Source organism: Carcharodon carcharias, chromosome 16 (genome assembly GCF_017639515.1).
Source record: "Carcharodon carcharias isolate sCarCar2 chromosome 16, sCarCar2.pri, whole genome shotgun sequence".
Lineage (NCBI taxonomy): Eukaryota > Metazoa > Chordata > Chondrichthyes > Lamniformes > Lamnidae > Carcharodon > Carcharodon carcharias.
In genome coordinates, this window is record NC_054482.1 from 44,160,456 (window position 1) to 44,177,995 (window position 17,540).

Below are 17,540 nucleotides of genomic sequence, written 5' to 3' on the forward strand. Positions count from 1 at the left end.
AACTCCATCTGAAACAGATGGAATGGGTTGTACTGCGAAAGAGTTACAGAGTACACTCAAGAATTTTGGCTTGGCTCTCAAATAGCCAAGTGTTCAAGGTACTGGTTGTAACCCCAAGAGTCAGAGTTCAAATCTCACAATGCAAACATGAAAACAAAATGTAATTTTGGCTTGGCCTAAATAGCTAAGTGCTTATGGTACTGTTTGTAATCCCCCAAGATCAAGAGTTCATTTTCTTAACGATCTCGTGGAGGTAATTGTGGATTCAGTTGGTTTCCTGATACTGAGAGAGAAGGGTGGTGGTGTTGGTGTTTGCTGCTCCTCAGTGTTTCAACTGTTTCAGCAGCTGCCTTTGGGGTTGTTGCTTCTGCCTGTGTGCTGCTGCTGCTCCTGCCACTTGAAGGGTGTTTGCTGCTGCTGCTGGCCCCTGCACTGAGGGTGTTTTGCTGCTGCTGCTGACCTGCACTTGAAGGTGTTTTGCTGCTGCTGCTGGACCTGCCCGTGTGGAGCAAAAGGAGAGAGAGGGAGAGAAGAAGAACAGCTTCTGTTTGCTACAGGACGGAAGCCAGGAGGCCAGGACTGTGTCCTGAAAACAACACCTAGTGGGTGTCCAACATTATTGTTTGTGTAGGTGGGGGCAATAAGGACTGTGTTTTTGTAGGGGGAGGAAAGAAGACTGCAGAAGGTTTGGGGAAGGAAAGAGGGGGGTGTTGGTTAAAACCACCATTCTGCTACCCCCCCCCCCCGCACCAGCCCTTTCCCAGTAAGGCCAGCGGTGGCTGGTGAAGACATCGCCTCCCCCTGCAAGAAGATCATCACACCCCACCAAACATCCACCTTTCACTGGAGACACCCACATGGACTCTTCTCCTTTTCCCTCCTGTGCCTCCCTGTCCTTCACTCCTCTCCCTCCTCTCCTCTCCTGTACAAAAGGGGGAGTTATTACTACCTCCCTCCCTAGGGAGGAACATTGTAATTTAATAAAAAAAAAAATATATATATTAAAAAAAAAAAATAAATATAATTTAAAAAAAAAATGGCCAATCCTTTCCCAGGGTGGGCGTGGCTCTGCCTTAAAGCCAGTTCAACATCTCCTGTGGCCGGGCCCTCGAGGGCTAATGTGGAGGCGGCTTTGTCACCGTGGCAGGGCCTACAAAAAAACTTATGCGGGTGGTTGCTTCTGCAGCTCCTGCTGCTACCCGCTGCCCTGTCGCCATTTTCCGTCTCCTCACCCGGGCCCTCGGGTAAAATGCTAGCTACGCTCACCCTGAGATGACTATTGAGGCCTGCGTTAAAGGCTATGGCTGGGGTTGTCGGCCCTCAGCCATTGTCGCGGCCTCAAAGATGTATGGGAGGGCCATCTTTTTCTTGAGGTCCGAGCGGCGCGTGCAACTCGCCCTGCAGAAGGGGCTCACTGTGGGCGGGACTTTCTGGCGGTGGATCCCCTTGAGGCCACCGCCCAGAAGATTGTTATTTCAAATGTCCCGCCCTTTATACCATGTGGGCTCCTCCTCCCCCACCTTAATAAGCTGGGGGAGGTCAGGTCGGGGGTTGCACCAGTCCCGCTCGGCCTCAAAGACTCGGCCCTCCGCCACGTGTACTCCTTCCGGCGCCAAGTTTCGTCCGCTTGGCCCGTGAGGAGTGCCTGGAGGGCCTTCTCAGTTAATTTTGAGGGGACCGCCTATCGGGTCTTCTGGACCGCGGAGGGTGTGCGGTGCCATGCCTGTAAGGAGTGGGCACGTAAGAAAGAACTGCCCCGCCTCCAAGGCCACGAGCCCCACCCAAGCGGCCGCGCTGGCACCGCCCCTCTTCCTCCCCCCGCCACCACTCCATCTCCCTCCCCGCAAGGGGAAGCGACCCCGGCAGCAGCTGCCATCTCGGCTGCCGGTGAGGCGGGGGAGAGCCCCCGCGCCGTAAGAAGGCGCGGAGGAAGACCCGAAATTTGGAGGCGCCCCTGAAACGCCCCAAACCCCCCAAACACATGCAAAACCGGCTCGGGGAAAAAAACATCATCCGGCCCCGGCGTCATGTCCGCGTGCTCCCGGGTCCGTGGCGCTAAGGGCGCCAAGTGCTGGGCCCGGCGTCGTCCCTGCGCGTGCTCCCGGGGCCGGCGGGAAAGACGCGGGACCCCGAGCCGGGGGAAACAAACATCAAAAACCCTAGGGTGAGTGTCCGGAGGGGCTGACAAGGAGGAGGGGGCCTCGGAAATGGAGGTCTCCCTAGCCCCCAGCCTGACCCGAAGAGACGTCACGCTTCGGAGGAGGAAGGTGGGCGACGCCCAAACTGAAGAAGTTGGGCGTGTCCCTTTCCCCTGATGAAGAGGTGGTGGCGTCTCCACCCAGTAAAACCTCGCCCTCTCCCCTCTGGGGGAACCCGAAACTCCTACCCCTACCACTGTTTCCCCCTACCAGTCTGCTGCAGTCCCCTGAACAGGACCCTCGGGCCGGTCACTGAGGGCACCTCCCTGAGGGTGGTGTCCATCTCCAGTGCACTTAACACCCCTAGGTACCTCTGGCTCGTCGGGGGACTGCAACTTTGAAAATTTAAAAAATATAAATGCGTCATTGGGTGGCGGCGAAAAGGAGGGCCTTCCCGCTCCCTCCCAAACCTTGACACCGGGCGTCCTATGTTAGGTCAGGAGCTTGTCCTGAGCTCCCCGGACGACCCGTGCCGGAGAGAGCGGGCATCAGAACTGCCGCTGCCCTCTGACCCAAAAAGTTTAGAGGAGACCAGAGAGGACCCCTCTGGGCTTGATCCTGGGGGTGGGATCGAGGCACAGATAGAGGCCAGCTGGCAGCTCCGAATCAGCCCCCGTACTCAATGTGGGGGAGGGGTCGGAAGCTGGAGGCGACGACCCGGAGGAGGACGAGGTGTCGGTGGTGAGCGTTGGGGATTACGCGGAGTCGCTCTCAAGCGAGGCGGTGGATCCCCTGGTGCCCTCTACTGACTCCCCCCTCATCCCCCCAAGGGAACTCCGGGACTTTTTGTCGGGGCACCGCGGTCGCCGAGACAGGGTTCAGTTGGCCTTGGACCGGTGGCATGGTCGTTTCCGCTGGTGTTCTGGTCCACTCGCGAGGCTCTCAAGTCTCCTGAGTTGGATAGGAACGCGCCGGCGGGAGGGTCCAAAACGTTTCTCGCTGGGGCTCTGAAGGAGAGGAAGGACTAAAAAGTCCCTCTTCTTCTTTTTAATGACTTAAGGTGAAAGGTTTGAGTACTTGACATTGAAGACCACTATAGCCAGCCTCAACATCCGCGGCAGACAGGGGCGCACAGCGCAGGTTCCAGAACTTCTCGGACCTCAGGGACGGGAGTATGCGTTGTGCTTCCTGCAAGAAACCCAGACCATTCCGGGAGACGAAGCCTCGTGGCTCTGGAATGGCGAGGGGGGGTCTACATGAGTCACCTAGCCTCCAATTCTGGCGGGTGGCTATCCTTGTTGGCCCCGCATTTCATCAGCCGAGATCTTGGGGGTCAAGGAGCCGGGTGCCAGGCCGGTTGCTGCACCGGACTGTGCGTCTGGGGGGGGCGGTTGCTTCACTTTGTGAATGGGTGCGCTCCCTGGGCACGCAGCAGCAAGCGATCGTCTTTGATGAAATGTGTCACTCATCTTGGCTCCATCGTCGCTGGCGAGCTGCTTCGTCCGCGGGGGGGATTTCAATTGCTCCCTCGGGGTCCGGGACCCGTCACGGTACCCCGCACTGACGCGATCGGTGTGTGAAAGTGGCTGGACAGGGTCCGGTCCGGCGACTTAGTGGTGTTATGGACAAATCTCCCATCTGACTCCGCGTGTTCACTTTGTGTCACCTGGTGTCGTAGCGTCCAGAATCGACCGCCTTTACGTTTCGAAGGCGTACGTGTCCTGCGTTCCGGTGCTTCCTATACCGGCAGGGTTCCGTTGCACGACCACGTGGTGGGGGCGGAGCTTCACTTCGTTATGCGCTCGGACGGGGTCCCGCGTACTGGCAATTTTTAATTACTGTTGTTGGAAGAACAGCGGTTCCTGGTACTCGGTTCCGTCGCTTCTGGGCCGGCTGGAGAAGGAAGCGGGGAGGCTTCCCCTCCTTGAGGCTATGGTGGGACGTGGGCAAGACTCACGTCCGCGTTTTCTGTCAAGAGTACGCGAAGGGGTCGACAAAGAGACGCAAATCCAGGGTCGAGGAGTTGGAGAAGGAGGTGCTCGACCTGGAGGCACGTCTCCGTCAGCCCGACGCGGACCCTGGCCCTGCGGTCGGTGTACGATGAGAGGAAGGGCGCGCTGCGGGACCTGCAACTGGTCGGGTCTCGGGGCGCGTTCGTGAGGTCGCGGATCTGTTTCCTTAAGGAGATGGACCGTGGCTCTCCCTTCTTCTACTCACTGGAAAAAAGGCATGGGGGTCCGTAAGCAGCTCTTTACGCTGCTGGCCGACGACGGATCCCTTGTCTCGGATCCGGAGGGCATCAGGGCCATTGCCCGAGATTACTACACTGCCCTGTTTCTCTCCAGATCCGTCCAGTGAGGAAGCTTGCAGAGTTTTGTGGGAGGACCTGCCGCAGGTCGGCCCCGGAGTGCGCCGGAAAGCTCGACTCCCCTATAAGTCTGGGGGAGCTGACCGGCGCACTCGACGGTCTTTCTAGGGGCAAAACCCCGGGACTAGACGGGCTGACCGTGGAGTTCTTCAGGGCGTTCTGGGACGTCTTGGGGAGCGACTTCGCGGGGGGTCCTGGGGGAGAGCATTGCTACCGGGGAGATGCCCCTTTCGTGGCGCAGGGCCGTGATTGCCCTGCTGCCGAAGAAGGGGGATCTCCGCCTTCTTAAAAACTGGCGCCCCGGTCTCCCTCCTCAGCACGGACTACAAAATCTTCGCCCGAGCCATGTCTTCTCGGCTCGGCACCGTGCTGGACCACATGATCCACCCTGACCAGTCCTACAACCGTCCCGGACCGAAGCATTTATGATAACATCCATCTGGTCCGGGACATCATCCACCATTCCCAGAGGGCTGGTCTGTCGAGCGCCTTCCTGTCTCTCGATCAGGAGAAGGCGTTCGACAGGGTGGATCACGAATACTTACTCGGAACTCTGCGAGCTTTCGGGTTCGGGACGCATTTTGTCGCCCGGATCCGACTTCTGTACACCGCCGCGGAGTGTCTAGTGAAGGTTAACGGGTCCCTGACGGCGCCCCTTCGCTTTGGGAGAGGGGTACGTCAGGGCTGCCCCCTGTCTGGCCAGTTGTATTCTATCTGCGTGGAGCCTTTCCTGCGCCTCTTGCGGAGGAGGTTGTCGGGATTGGTTCTGCGCGGGCCGGGCATCGGGGGTGGTCCTTTCGGCTTACGCCGATGACGTGCTCCTTATGTTTAGTGACCCGGCTGACCTGCGGAGGATGCGCGAGTGCCAGGAGGTCTACTCTGCCGCTTCTTCTGCCAGGATCAACTGGGGGTAAATGTTCTGGACTCCTGGTCGGTCAGTGGCAGATGGATCCCCTACCCGAGGAGCTCAGGCCTTTCACCTGGTGCAGGACCAGCCTCCTCTACCTGGGGGTCCATCTCTGCCCCGCTGAGGAATCCTGGCCGGCAAACTGGCAGGAACTGGAGACGAAAGTCACCGCTCGCCTGCGGCGCTGGACAGGACTGCTCCGAGTGCTATCTTACCGAGGTCGAGTTCTGGTCATAAACCAGCTGATCGCCGCCATGTTGTGGTATCGGCTGGTCACTTTGACCCCTCCCCGGACTTTGTCACAAGAATCCAGAGATTGTTAGTCGACTTCTTCTGGGACAAAAGATTGCACTGGGTCGCTGCCGAGGTTCTGAGTCTCCCGCTTAGGGAGGGTGGTCAGGCGCTAGTGTGCCTACGCACACAGGTGGCGACTTTCTGCCTTCAGACCCTGCAGCGATACCTCTACGTCGAGCCTCCTCCTAGATGGTGTGCCCTGATGACGTATTTCCTCCGTCAGGTGCACGGCCTGAATTATGACGTGCAGCTCCTGTTTATAGAACAGCTGGGCCTCGGTGGCTCCTTGCAGGCGTTGCCCGTCTTTTACCAGGACCTGATCAAAGTCTGGAAAGTGGTCGCCTCGCAACGCAGCTCTCCCCCGTCAGGAGTAGCGGCTATCGTCAGAGAGCCGCTGCTCAGGAATCCGCCCCTCCGTCCTTTTCAGTGGTTGGCGGAGAGGAGGGCTGTGGCCGCAGGGGTGACCAGAATCGGGGACGTGCTGGGTGGCGGAGGACTGGGCTGGATGCTCCCGCAGGAGTTGGCGCGACGCGCGTCTGTGAGTGTCCAGGTCGCAGCCGATGCCATCCAAGACCTGAGAACGGTCGTGCTCGGACCCGACGTTATTTTGGGTCTTGAGGCGGCCCAGGTGCGCGGTGGTCTTCCGTCTGAGCGTTCCCCTGTTCGGACGGAATTCCACATTGGCCCCAAGCCCCGAACCCTCCCTCGGGTGCTGGTGCCCCGCAATATGAGCCGCCTCGGGGACATGCCCTCTGTGCCTTTTGGCACGGCAAAGAGGAGCTTTTTGTACGGATGCTGCTGCACACCTTCCATTTTCTCGCCCTTGTCCGTCGACCGGACACGCCCTGGCGTGCCTTGTTGCCGTCCGGCGGCGGAAGCCCCCGATGGGAGGCCCTCTACGGAGGTGTCCTCCCCCTTTCTATCGGAGACCTGGGTTGGAGGGTGTTGCATGCAGCAGTCCCTTATAATAAGAGGATGCATTGGTTCGCGGACTCTCAGGACACGTGCCCTTTTTGCGGTCTTGTGGAGCCCGTGGACCATGTATACATAGGGTGTTGTAGGCTGCACTCCCTTTTTAGTTATTTGAAAAACCTTTTATTGATGTTTTGTTTGCACTTCAGCCCCACGCTCCTGATCTATGGGCATCCGGTGCGGAAGGGGGTCGGGAAGGAGGAGGACCTCCTCGTGAACCTGCTCCTGGGCCTGGCCAAGTTGGCCATTAACAGGTCCAGGCAGCGGGCGATCGACGGGGGAGTCCCGCCCGATTGTTTGTCCCTCTTCCGCGGCTACGTTCGCTGCCGGATGTCCCTGGAGAAGGAGCACGCGGTGTCTGCTGGCACTCTCGAGGCCTTCCGTGCTCGGTGGGCACCGCGGGGACTGGGGTGCTTTGTTGACCCCTTTAATCACATTTTGATTTAAAGTTTGTAAGTTTCCTTTAAAACTTTGTTCTTGGTTTTACAGCTGACCTGAATTAGGGGCTGTGCCTGATTTATCCCAATTTTGTTGATTTGGTTTTCATTTAAAAGATTATCAAGAGTTCATTTTCTTAACGATCTCGTGGAGGTAATTGTGGATTCAGTTGGTTTCCTGATACTGAGGAGAGAAGGTGTGTGGTGTTGGTGTTGCTGCTCCTCAGTGTTTCAACTGTTTCTGCTGCTGCCTTTGGGGTTGTTGCTTCTGCTGTGTGCTGCTGCTGCTTCTGCTGCTGCTCCTCCAGTGCTGCCAAAGGAGAGAGAGGGAGAGAAGAGAACAGTTGCTACTGTTGCTACAGGACAGGAAGGCCAGGAGGCCAGGACTGAGTTAAAAAAACAACATCCTAGGTGGGTGTCTGAACTGTGTATTTTTGTTTAAGGTGGGGGCAATTAAGGACTGTGTTTTTGTAGGGGGAGGCAAGAAGACTGCCAGAGGAGTTGGGGAAGGAAGAGCGGGAGGGTGTGTGTGTGTGCTGAAACCATCTTTCTGCCACCCCTCCCCCCAACCCAGCCCTTTTCCCAGTAAGGCCAGCAATAGCTGGTGAAGACATCGCCTCCCCCTGCCTGAAGAACATCAGGCCCCCACCCACCGTCCATCCACCATCGAGGACACCCACCAGGACTTTTCCCTCTTTCCCTCCTGTGCCTCCCTGTCTTTTACTCCTCTCCCTCCTCTCCTCTCCTGCCTAAAAGAGGGGAGGTTGTTTCTACCTCTCTCCCCCACCCCCTTTCCTCCCTATATTTCTAAAAAAAAAGGAAAAAACAAAATGGCCAATCCTTCCGGGGTGGGCTTGGCTCTGGCCCTAAGGCCAATTCACCATCACCTGTGGCCGGGCCCTCGAGGCCTAATGTGGAGGCGGTTTTGTCACCGGTGGCAGGGCCTCAGAAAAAGAAAACTTATGCGGGGGTGGTTGCTTCTGCGGCTCCAGCTGCTCCCGCTGCCCTGTCACCTTTCCGCCTCCTGACCAGGGCCCTTGGGGTAAAGAGCTATGCTCACCCTGAAATGACAATAGAGGCCTGCGTAAAGGCTATGGCTGGGGTCGTCGGCCCCTCAGCCATTGTCGCGGCCTCTAAAATGTATGGGAAGGCCATATTCTTCTTGAGGTCCGAGCGGGCGGTGCACCTCGCCCTGCAAAAAGGACTCACTGTGGGCGGGACTTTTCTGGCGGTGGACCCCCTTGAGGCCACCGCCCAGAGAATTATTATTTCGAACATCCCGCCTTTTCTATCCAGTGAGCTCCTCCTCCCCCACCTTAATAAATTGGGGGAGGTCAGGTCGGGGGTTGCACCAATCCCGCTCGGCCTCAAAGACTCGGCCCTCCGCCATGTGTACTCCTTCCGGCGCCAAGTATTTGTCCGCTTGGCCCAGGAGGAGTGCCTGGAGGGGGCCTTCGTTATCAATTTTGAGGGGACCGCCTATGGGGTCTTCTGGACCGTGGAGGGCGTGCGGTGCCATGCTTGTAAGGAGGCGGGGCACGTGAGGAAGAACTGCCCCGCCTCCAAGGCTACGAGCCCCACCCAAGCGGCCACGGCTGGCACCGCCCCTCCTCCCCCCGCCACCACTCCATCTCCCTCCCCGCAAGGGGAAGCGACGCCGGCGGCCACTGCCATCTCGGCTGCCGGTGAGGCGGGGGGAGAGCCCCCACGCCGTAAGAAGGCGCAGAGGAAGACCCGCAACCTGGAGGCGGCCCCTGAAACGCCCCAAAACCCCCAAACACCTGCAAGCACCGGCTCGGGGGGAAAAGACAACATCCGGCCCCGGCGTCGTGTCCGCGTGTGCTCCCGGGCCCGTGGGTGCTAAGGCGCCGAGTGCTGGGCCCGGCGTCGTCCCTGCGCGTGCTCCCGGGGCCGGCGGGGGGAAGGGACGCGGGACCCCGAGCCGGGGTACCTAACACCCAAAACCCAGAGGGTGGAGTGTCCGGGAGGGCTGGACAAGGAGGAGGGGGCCTCGGAAATGGAGGTCTCCCTGGCCCCCAGCCTGACCCGGAAGAGACGTCACGCTTCGGAGGAGGAGGTGGGTGATGCCCAAACTGAAGAAGTTGGGTGTGTCCCTTCCCCCGATGAAGAGGTGGTGGCGTCTCCACCAAGTAAAATCTCGCCCTGTCCTCTGGGGGAACTCAAAAACCCTGCACCGACTCCCACCACTATTACCCCTGTCAACCTGCTGCAGTCCCCTGAACAGGGCCCCTCGGGGGTCACTGAAGGCACCTCCCTTGAGGTGGTGCCCGACTCAGAGACCCTCGATACCCCCGAGGTACCTTCTGGCTCATCGGGGGACTGCAACTTTCAAAATTTAAAAAATGTCAACGGGTCATTGGGTGGCGGCGAAAAGGAAGGCCTTCCCGCTCCCTCCCAAACCTTAGCACCGGGCGTCCTAGTTTTAGGTCAGGAGCTTGTCCTGAGCTCCCCGGACGACCCGGTGCCGGGAGGAGAGCGGGCATCAGAACTGCCGCTGCCCTCTGACCCAAAACGTTTAGAGGAGACCAGAGAGGACCCCTCTGGCCTTGGTCCTGGGGGTGGGATCGAGGTACAGGTGGGGCCAGCTGGCAGCTCCGAATCAGCCCCCGTACTCAATGCGGGGGAGGGGTCGGAAGCTGGAGGCGACGACCTGGAGGAGGACGGGGTGTCCGTGGTGAGCGCTGGAGATTACGCTGAGTCGCTCTCAAGCGAGGCGGTGGATCCCCTGGTGCCCTCCACTGACTCCCCCCTCATCCCCCCAAGGGAACTCCGGGACTTTTTGGCGAGTCATTGCGGTCGCCGAGACAGGGTTCAGTTGGCCTTGGACCGGTGGCATTCTTTTCCGCTGGTGTTCTGGTCCACTCGCGAGGCTCTCAAGTCTCCTGAGTTGGATAGGAACGCGCGGCGGAGGGTCCAAACGTTTCTCGCTGGGCTCCTGAAGGAGAGGAAGGACTAAAAAGTCCTCTTCTTCTTTTTAATGACTTAAGGTGAAGGTTTGATGTACCTTTGACAATGAAGACGACTATAGCCAGCCTCAACATCCGCGGCAGCAGGGCCGCACAGCGCAGGTTCCAGAACTTCTCGGTCCTCAGGGACGGGAAGTACGCGTTGTGCTTCCTGCAAGAAACCCATACCGTTCCGGGAGACGAAGCCACGTGGCTCCTGGAGTGGCGAGGGGGGGTCTACATGAGTCACCTAGCCTCCAATTCTGGCGGGGTGGCTATCTTGTTGGCCCCGCATTTTCAGCCGGAGATCTTGGGGGTCAAGGAGCCAGTGCCAGGCCGGTTGCTGCACCTGACTGTGCGTCTGGGGGGGGCGGTGCTTCACTTTGTGAATGTGTACGCTCCCCTGGGCACGCAGCAGCAAGCGAGCTTCTTTGAAGAAGTGTCCACTCATCTCGGCTCCATCGACGCTGGCGAGTGCATCGTCCTCGGGGGGGATTTCAATTGCACCCTCGGGGTCCGGGACCGTCACGGTACCCCGCACTGCACGCGAGGTGTGAGTAAGTTGCGGGACCTGGTCAGGTCCTTCGACTTAGTGGACGTCTGGCGAAATCTCCATCCTGACTCCAGCGTGTTCACCTTTGTGTCACCTGGAGTCGGAGCGTCCAGACTCGACCGCCTTTACGTTTCGAAGGCGTACGTGTCCTGCGTTCCGGCTGCTTCTATACGGCAGGTTCCGTGCACGGACCACCGTCTGGTGTGGGCGGAGCTCACTTCGTTCTGCGCTCGGACGGGGTCCGCGTACTGGCATTTTAATAACCTGTTGTTGGAAGACCAGCGGTTCCTGGACTCGTTCCGTCGCTTCTGGGCCGGCTGGAGAAGGAAGCGGAGAGGCTTCCCCTCCTTGAGGCTATGGTGGGACGTGGGCAAGACTCACGTCCGCGTTTTCTGTCAAGAGTACGCGAAGGGGTCGACAAAGAGACGCAAATCCAGGGTCGAGGAGTTGGAGAAGGAGGTGCTCGACCTGGAGGCACGTCTCCGTCAGCCCGACGCGGACCCGGCCCTGCGGTCGGTGTACGATGAGAAGAAGGGCGCGCTGCGGGACCTGCAACTGGTCGGGTCTCGGGGCGCGTTCGTGAGGTCGCGGATCTGTTTCCTTAAGGAGATGGACCGTGGCTCTCCCTTCTTCTACTCACTGGAAAAAAGGCACGGGGTCCGTAAGCAGCTCTTTACGCTGCTGGCTGACGACGGATCCCTTGTCTCGGATCCGGAGGGCATCAGGGCCATTGCCCGAGATTACTACACTGCCCTGTTCTCTCCGGATCCGTCCAGTGAGGAAGCTTGCAGAGTTTTGTGGGAGGACCTGCCGCAGGTCGGCCCGGAGTGCGCCGGAAAGCTCGACTCCCCTATAAGTCTGGGGGAGCTGACCGGCGCACTCGACGGTCTTTCTAGGGGCAAAACCCCGGGACTAGACGGGCTGACCGTGGAGTTCTTCAGGGCGTTCTGGGACGTCTTGGGGAGCGACTTCGCGGGGGTCCTGGGGGAGTGCATTGCTACCGGGGAGATGCCCCTTTCGTGGCGCAGGGCCGTGATTGCCCTGCTACCGAAGAAGGGGGATCTCCGCCTTCTTCAAAACTGGCGCCCGGTCTCCCTCCTCAGCACGGACTACAAAATCTTCGCCCGAGCCATGTCTTCTCGGCTCGGCACCGTGCTGGACCACATGATCCACCCTGACCAGTCCTACACCGTCCCGGACCGAACCATTTATGATAACATCCATCTGGTCCGGGACATCATCCACCATTCCCAGAGGGCTGGTCTGTCGAGCGCCTTCCTGTCTCTCGATCAGGAGAAGGCGTTCGACAGGGTGGATCACGAATACTTACTCGGAACTCTGCGAGCTTTCGGGTTCGGGACGCATTTTGTCGCCCGGATCCGACTTCTGTACACTGCCGCGGAGTGTCTAGTGAAGGTTAACGGGTCCCTGACGGCGCCCCTTCGCTTTGGGAGAGGGGTACGTCAGGGCTGCCCCCTGTCTGGCCAGTTGTATTCTATTTGCTTGGAGCCTTTCCTGCGCCTCTTGCGGAGGAGGTTGTCGGGATTGGTTCTGCGCGGGCCGGGCATCGGGGTGGTCCTTTCGGCTTACGCCGATGACGTGCTCCTTATGTTTAGTGACCCGGCTGACCTGCGGAGGATGCGCGAGTGCCAGGAGGTCTACTCTGCCGCTTCTTCTGCCAGGATCAACTGGGGTAAATGTTCTGGACTCCTGGTCGGTCAGTGGCAGATGGATCCCCTACCCGAGGAGCTCAGGCCTTTCACCTGGAGCAGGACCAGCCTCCTCTACCTGGGTGTCCATCTCTGCCCCGCTGAGGAATCCTGGCCGGCAAACTGGCAGGAACTGGAGACGAAAGTCACCGCTCGCCTGCGGCGCTGGACAGGACTGCTCCGAGTGCTATCTTACCGGGGTCGAGTTCTGGTCATAAACCAGCTGATCGCCGCCATGTTGTGGTATCGGCTGGTCACTTTGACCCCTCCCCCGGACTTTGTCACAAGAATCCAGAGATTGTTAGTCGACTTCTTCTGGGACAAAAGATTGCACTGGGTCGCTGCCGAGGTTCTGAGTCTCCCGCTTAGGGAGGGTGGTCAGGCGCTAGTGTGCCTACGCACACAGGTGGCGACTTTCCGCCTTCAGACCCTGCAGCGATACCTCTACGTTGAGCCTCCTCCTAGATGGTGTGCCCTGATGACGTATTTCTTCCGTCAGGTGCACGGCCTGAATTATGACGTGCAGCTCCTGTTTATAGAACAGCTGGGCCTCGGTGGCTCCTTGCAGGCGTTGCCCGTCTTTTACCAGGACCTGATCAAAGTCTGGAAAGTGGTCGCCTCGCGACGCAGCTCTCCCCCGTCAGGAGTAGCGGCTATCGTCAGAGAGCCGCTGCTCAGGAATCCGTCCCTCCGTCCTTTTCAGTGGTTGGCGGAGAGGAGGGCTGTGGCCGCAGGGGTGACCAGGATCGGGGACGTGCTGGGTGGCGGAGGACTGGGCTGGATGCTCCCGCAGCAATTGGCGCGACGCGCGTCTGTGAGTGTCCAGGTCGCAGCCGATGCCATCCAAGACCTGAGAACGGTCGTGCTCGGACCCGACGTTATTTTGGGTCTTGAGGTGGCCCAGGTGCGCGGTGGTCTTCCGTCTGAGCGTTCCCCTGTTCGGACGGAATTCCACATTGGCCCCAAGCCCCGAACCCTCCCTCGGGCGCTGGTGCCCCGCAATATGAGCCGCCTCGGGGACATGCCCTCTGTGCCTTTTGGCACAGCAAAGAGGGGCTTTTTGTATGGACTGCTGCTGCACACCTTCCATTTTCTCGCCCTTGTCCGTCGACCGGACACGCCCTGGCGTGCCTTGTTGCCGTCCGGCGGCGGAGGCCCTCGATGGGAGGACCTCTACGGAGGTGTCCTCCCCCTTTCTATCGGGGACCTGGGTTGGAGGGTGTTGCATGCGGCAGTCCCTTATAATAAGAGGATGCATAGGTTCACGGACTCTCAGGACACATGCCCTTTTTGCGGTCTTGTGGAGTCCGTGGACCATGTATACATAGGGTGTTGTAGGCTGCACTCCCTTTTTAGTTATTTGAAAAACCTTTTATTGATGTTTTGTTTGCACTTCAGCCCCAGGCTCCTGATCTATGGGCACCCGGTGCGGAAGGGGGTCGGGAAGGAGGAGGACCTCCTCGTGAACCTGCTCCTGGGCCTGGCCAAGTTGGCCATTAACAGGTCCAGGCAGCGGGCGATCGACGGGGGAGTCCCGCCCGATTGTTTGTCCCTCTTCCGCGGCTACGTTCGCTGCCGGATGTCCCTGGAGAAGGAGCACGCGGTGTCTGCTGGCACTCTCGAGGCCTTCCATGCTCGGTGGGCACCGCGGGGACTGGGGTGTTTTGTTGACCCCTTTAATCACATTTTGATTTAAAGTTTGTAAGTTTCCTTTAAACTTTGTTCTTGGTTTTACAGCTGACCTGAATTAGGGGCTGTGCCTGATTTATCCCAATTTTGTTGATTTGGTTTTCATTTAAAAGATTATCAAGAGTTCAAATCTCACAACGGCAAATTATGAAACAATGTAACTTCATCTGAAACAGATGGAAACGTGTTATTTAAAAGATTATCAAGAGTTCAAATCTCACAATGGCAAACTATGTAACTCCATCTAAAACAGATGGAAATGGGTTTGTACTCGAAAGAGTTACAGAGTACACTCAAAATTTTGGCTTGGCCTAAATAGCCAAGTGGTTATGGTACTGGGTTTGTAACCCCAAGATCAAGAGTTCAAATCTCACAATGGCAAACTATGAAACAATGTAACTTCATCTGAAACAGATGGAAACAGGTTTGTACTCGAAAGAGTTACTGCCCACACCATAAAACATTTGTTCTGTGCTCGGTGGGCACCGCGGGGACTGGGGTGTTTTGTTGACCCCTTTAAACACATTTTGATTTAAAGTTTGTAAGGTTCCTTTAAATTTTGTCCTTGGTTTTACAGCTGACCTGAATTAGGGGCTGTGCCTGATTTATCCCAATCTTGTTGATTTGGTTTAATTGGTTTTAATTTTAAAAGATTATCAAGAGTTCAAATCTCACAATGGCAAACTATGAAACAATGTAACTTCATCTGAAAAAACAGATGGAAACGTGTTTGTACTCGAAAGAGTTACAAGCCCGGACTTAATTGGGGAAGAGGCGGAAAGGCTAATTGTCTTCCTGCCTCCAAATGCACCTCAGGGGAGGGTATTAAATTCATTATCCCTACCTTCTATCTTCTATCCAGTTCAATAATTTGCCTTCAATTCCATGAGCTTTAATTTTAGCTAACAGTCTTTTATGCTGTATCTTATCAAATGTCCTCTGGAAGTCCATAATAACCAACATCTATAGACACTCCCTTTCTACTACTTTAGTTAGTCCCTAAAAAAATTCAGTTAGGTTTGTTAAACATGACCTACCCTTTACTAACCCATTTTGTCACTCCCTATTCAGCTCAAATTTCTCCAAGTGCTCAGTCACTCTTTCCTTAATTACTGCCCACTGCAGATATTAGACTAACAGCTCTAAAATTTCCTGGGCCAGGATTTTCCCCTCAGCGATTGGGGGTGGGGCCCGTTCGCCGAGGGGAAAATGACACAGGATGACGTCGGGTGGAACCCTGACATCATCCCAGTCCCTTTAAATATTCACGAAGGTGGGCGGATAGCAAAATCAGCTGTCCACCTGCTGACCTGTCAATGGCCAATTAAGGCCATTGACAGGATAATTAACTTTGTTAAAGACCCTGCCCGTCCAAGCTTAAGGCTAGCGGGCAGGCCAGGAGCCATGGCAGGCTCCAGATTATTCATGAAACTTCATCCACTGGCGGGATGAAGTTTTATGTCCGTTTTTAAAAAATTTAATAAATGTTATGTGTTTATTATTAACATGTCCCATCTCATGAGACATTGTCACATGAGGGAGACATGTTAATAATTTTAATATTTATCTATTTTTAGAGTTTACCTACCTCTCACGAATCTCCCTGAGACAGGACATTGCCTCAGGGAGCAGTGCGCTCTTTCACGCGCATGCTTGAAAGAGCACACTTTGACAGATGGGGAATCCCTCCACCCTCCACACAGGAAGGGCATAGTGTTTCCTAAACGTCAACTCTTTTCTTCACCGCCGATGCTGCCAGACCTGCTGAGTTTTTCCAGGTAATTCTGTTTTTGTTTTTGTTTTGGATTTCCAGCATCCGCAGTTTTTTTGTTTTTATCACAGTGTTTCCTGTCGGGCAGGCCGCTGGGCGGGCCTTTATTGGCCCGCCCACTCAAAATGGCAGCGGGCCCCATTTCACTGCTGAGCCGGTGGGGCCATGGAGGTAAGAATTCTGCCCCTGGTCTTTCTCTCACCTCTCACCTTTCATAAATAAAGGAGTTACATTTGCAATCCTCCAACTAAAGGGACAATTATTAACTCTCAAGAGCTTTGGATGATTATGGCTAAAGCATCTGCAATTTCCACACCTACTTCCTTTCAAAGCCAGAGATGGTAACCATCGAGGTCCTCGGGATTTGTCAGTCTTTAGCGCCATTATTTTTTCTAACATTGTTTTTGTGTTTACATTAATGTTTCTGAATTCCGGTCTTTGATTCAATATTAGTTTCTTTTGAAAAGACAAATACATTGTCCTCTTCGCTACTCTGAAGACTGAAACAAATGTCGGGATTTTGCTGCAAGTGTCGGGAACCTGACGTGGGGGCCATTTCTGGATCCTGATTCCAACTCAATTTTATGGGAAATGACCAATTAGTAGGTCACCTCCAAGTTATGCAATACGGGCAGGAGGGCCAATCAGGACCAAAATGTGAGGGAGGTCAGCAGTCTTCACTGTGGCTGCAGTGGAAGCGCAGCTGCAGGGACTGTGGCACAAGAGGAAGGACGAGGAGAGGCGAGGAGGAAGGGGTCGAAATGATTTCCTTAATGCCTAGCAGTCTCAATGGCAGCATGCTCAATGAGAGACTACTATAATGACTCTAAATGCCCTTCTCTACAGGCTTCCCGTGCTCTTCCAATTATTTACCACTCTCATAAAGCTGGAGCTCGTCCTCCCACTACACACTCGTGCTGGCGAGCCATGCAAACTGCAGGGATCCCAGACGCCTCTGGGAAAATTGGAAATTTGAAAATTGTCGTGGAAAATGCAGCCTGATTACCTAATCACCTGCCTTAATTGGCTTCTCATTGCTGCTGGGCAGGTAGCCATCAATACTGCGAAGCCACCCTCAGTTAAAGTGCAGAGACGTGGGAACACTTCACGGAGCAGGCGGGACATGTTTTTCTGCCACTTTCCTGGCCCCACCCTGAATCGACTCCAAAATGCTGGGAAAATTCCTGCTAAAGTAATTTTTGAATAAGTCTTCCTTATTTTCACTTAAAGTACCCACATTACTTCACTACACATTTTTTTCTAAATTGTCACAAAGGGGCTTAATCTTTGGCTTTTTGTATTTTAAGTCATTTAGCTGCTTAAGAAATGCTATTGAATGCTGATAGTCTCATTTAGTTTTAGTGCTAGGTTTACTGCTGTGCCTCTCTTTCCCTCCAACTCTCAAATCTCAACCCCCTGTGACTCCCCTCTTGATGGGGGCAGACAAGTGACAATCACAACCCCATTTGACAGCTTCTGAAGAAAGATGCCAAACTTTCTTTTGAGCCAATAACATTCCTGCCACAGAACAAGAATCCTTTGGCCCCCACATCCACATAACTGCTCAATCCCATCTTGAAGAAAGAGAGAAGCCTCACAATCAAACTAGCATCTGCTTCTTCTTGCTACACCATCATACTCTGTGAATGAAGCTAAGAGCAGAGGGAGACTTGGTCCAGGGTAATAGTAAAATGATTTGGACAGGGGCAGAACTGGAGAAGAGCAGCCCAATCTGG

General features: G+C 56.0%; 1 protein-coding gene across 1 annotated transcript in view; it reads right to left on the minus strand.

The window, feature by feature from the left end:
- Positions 1-17,540, minus strand: part of niban1a (niban apoptosis regulator 1a) — a 182,494-nt gene that overhangs the window by 56,938 nt on the left and 108,016 nt on the right. The window lies entirely within an intron of this gene.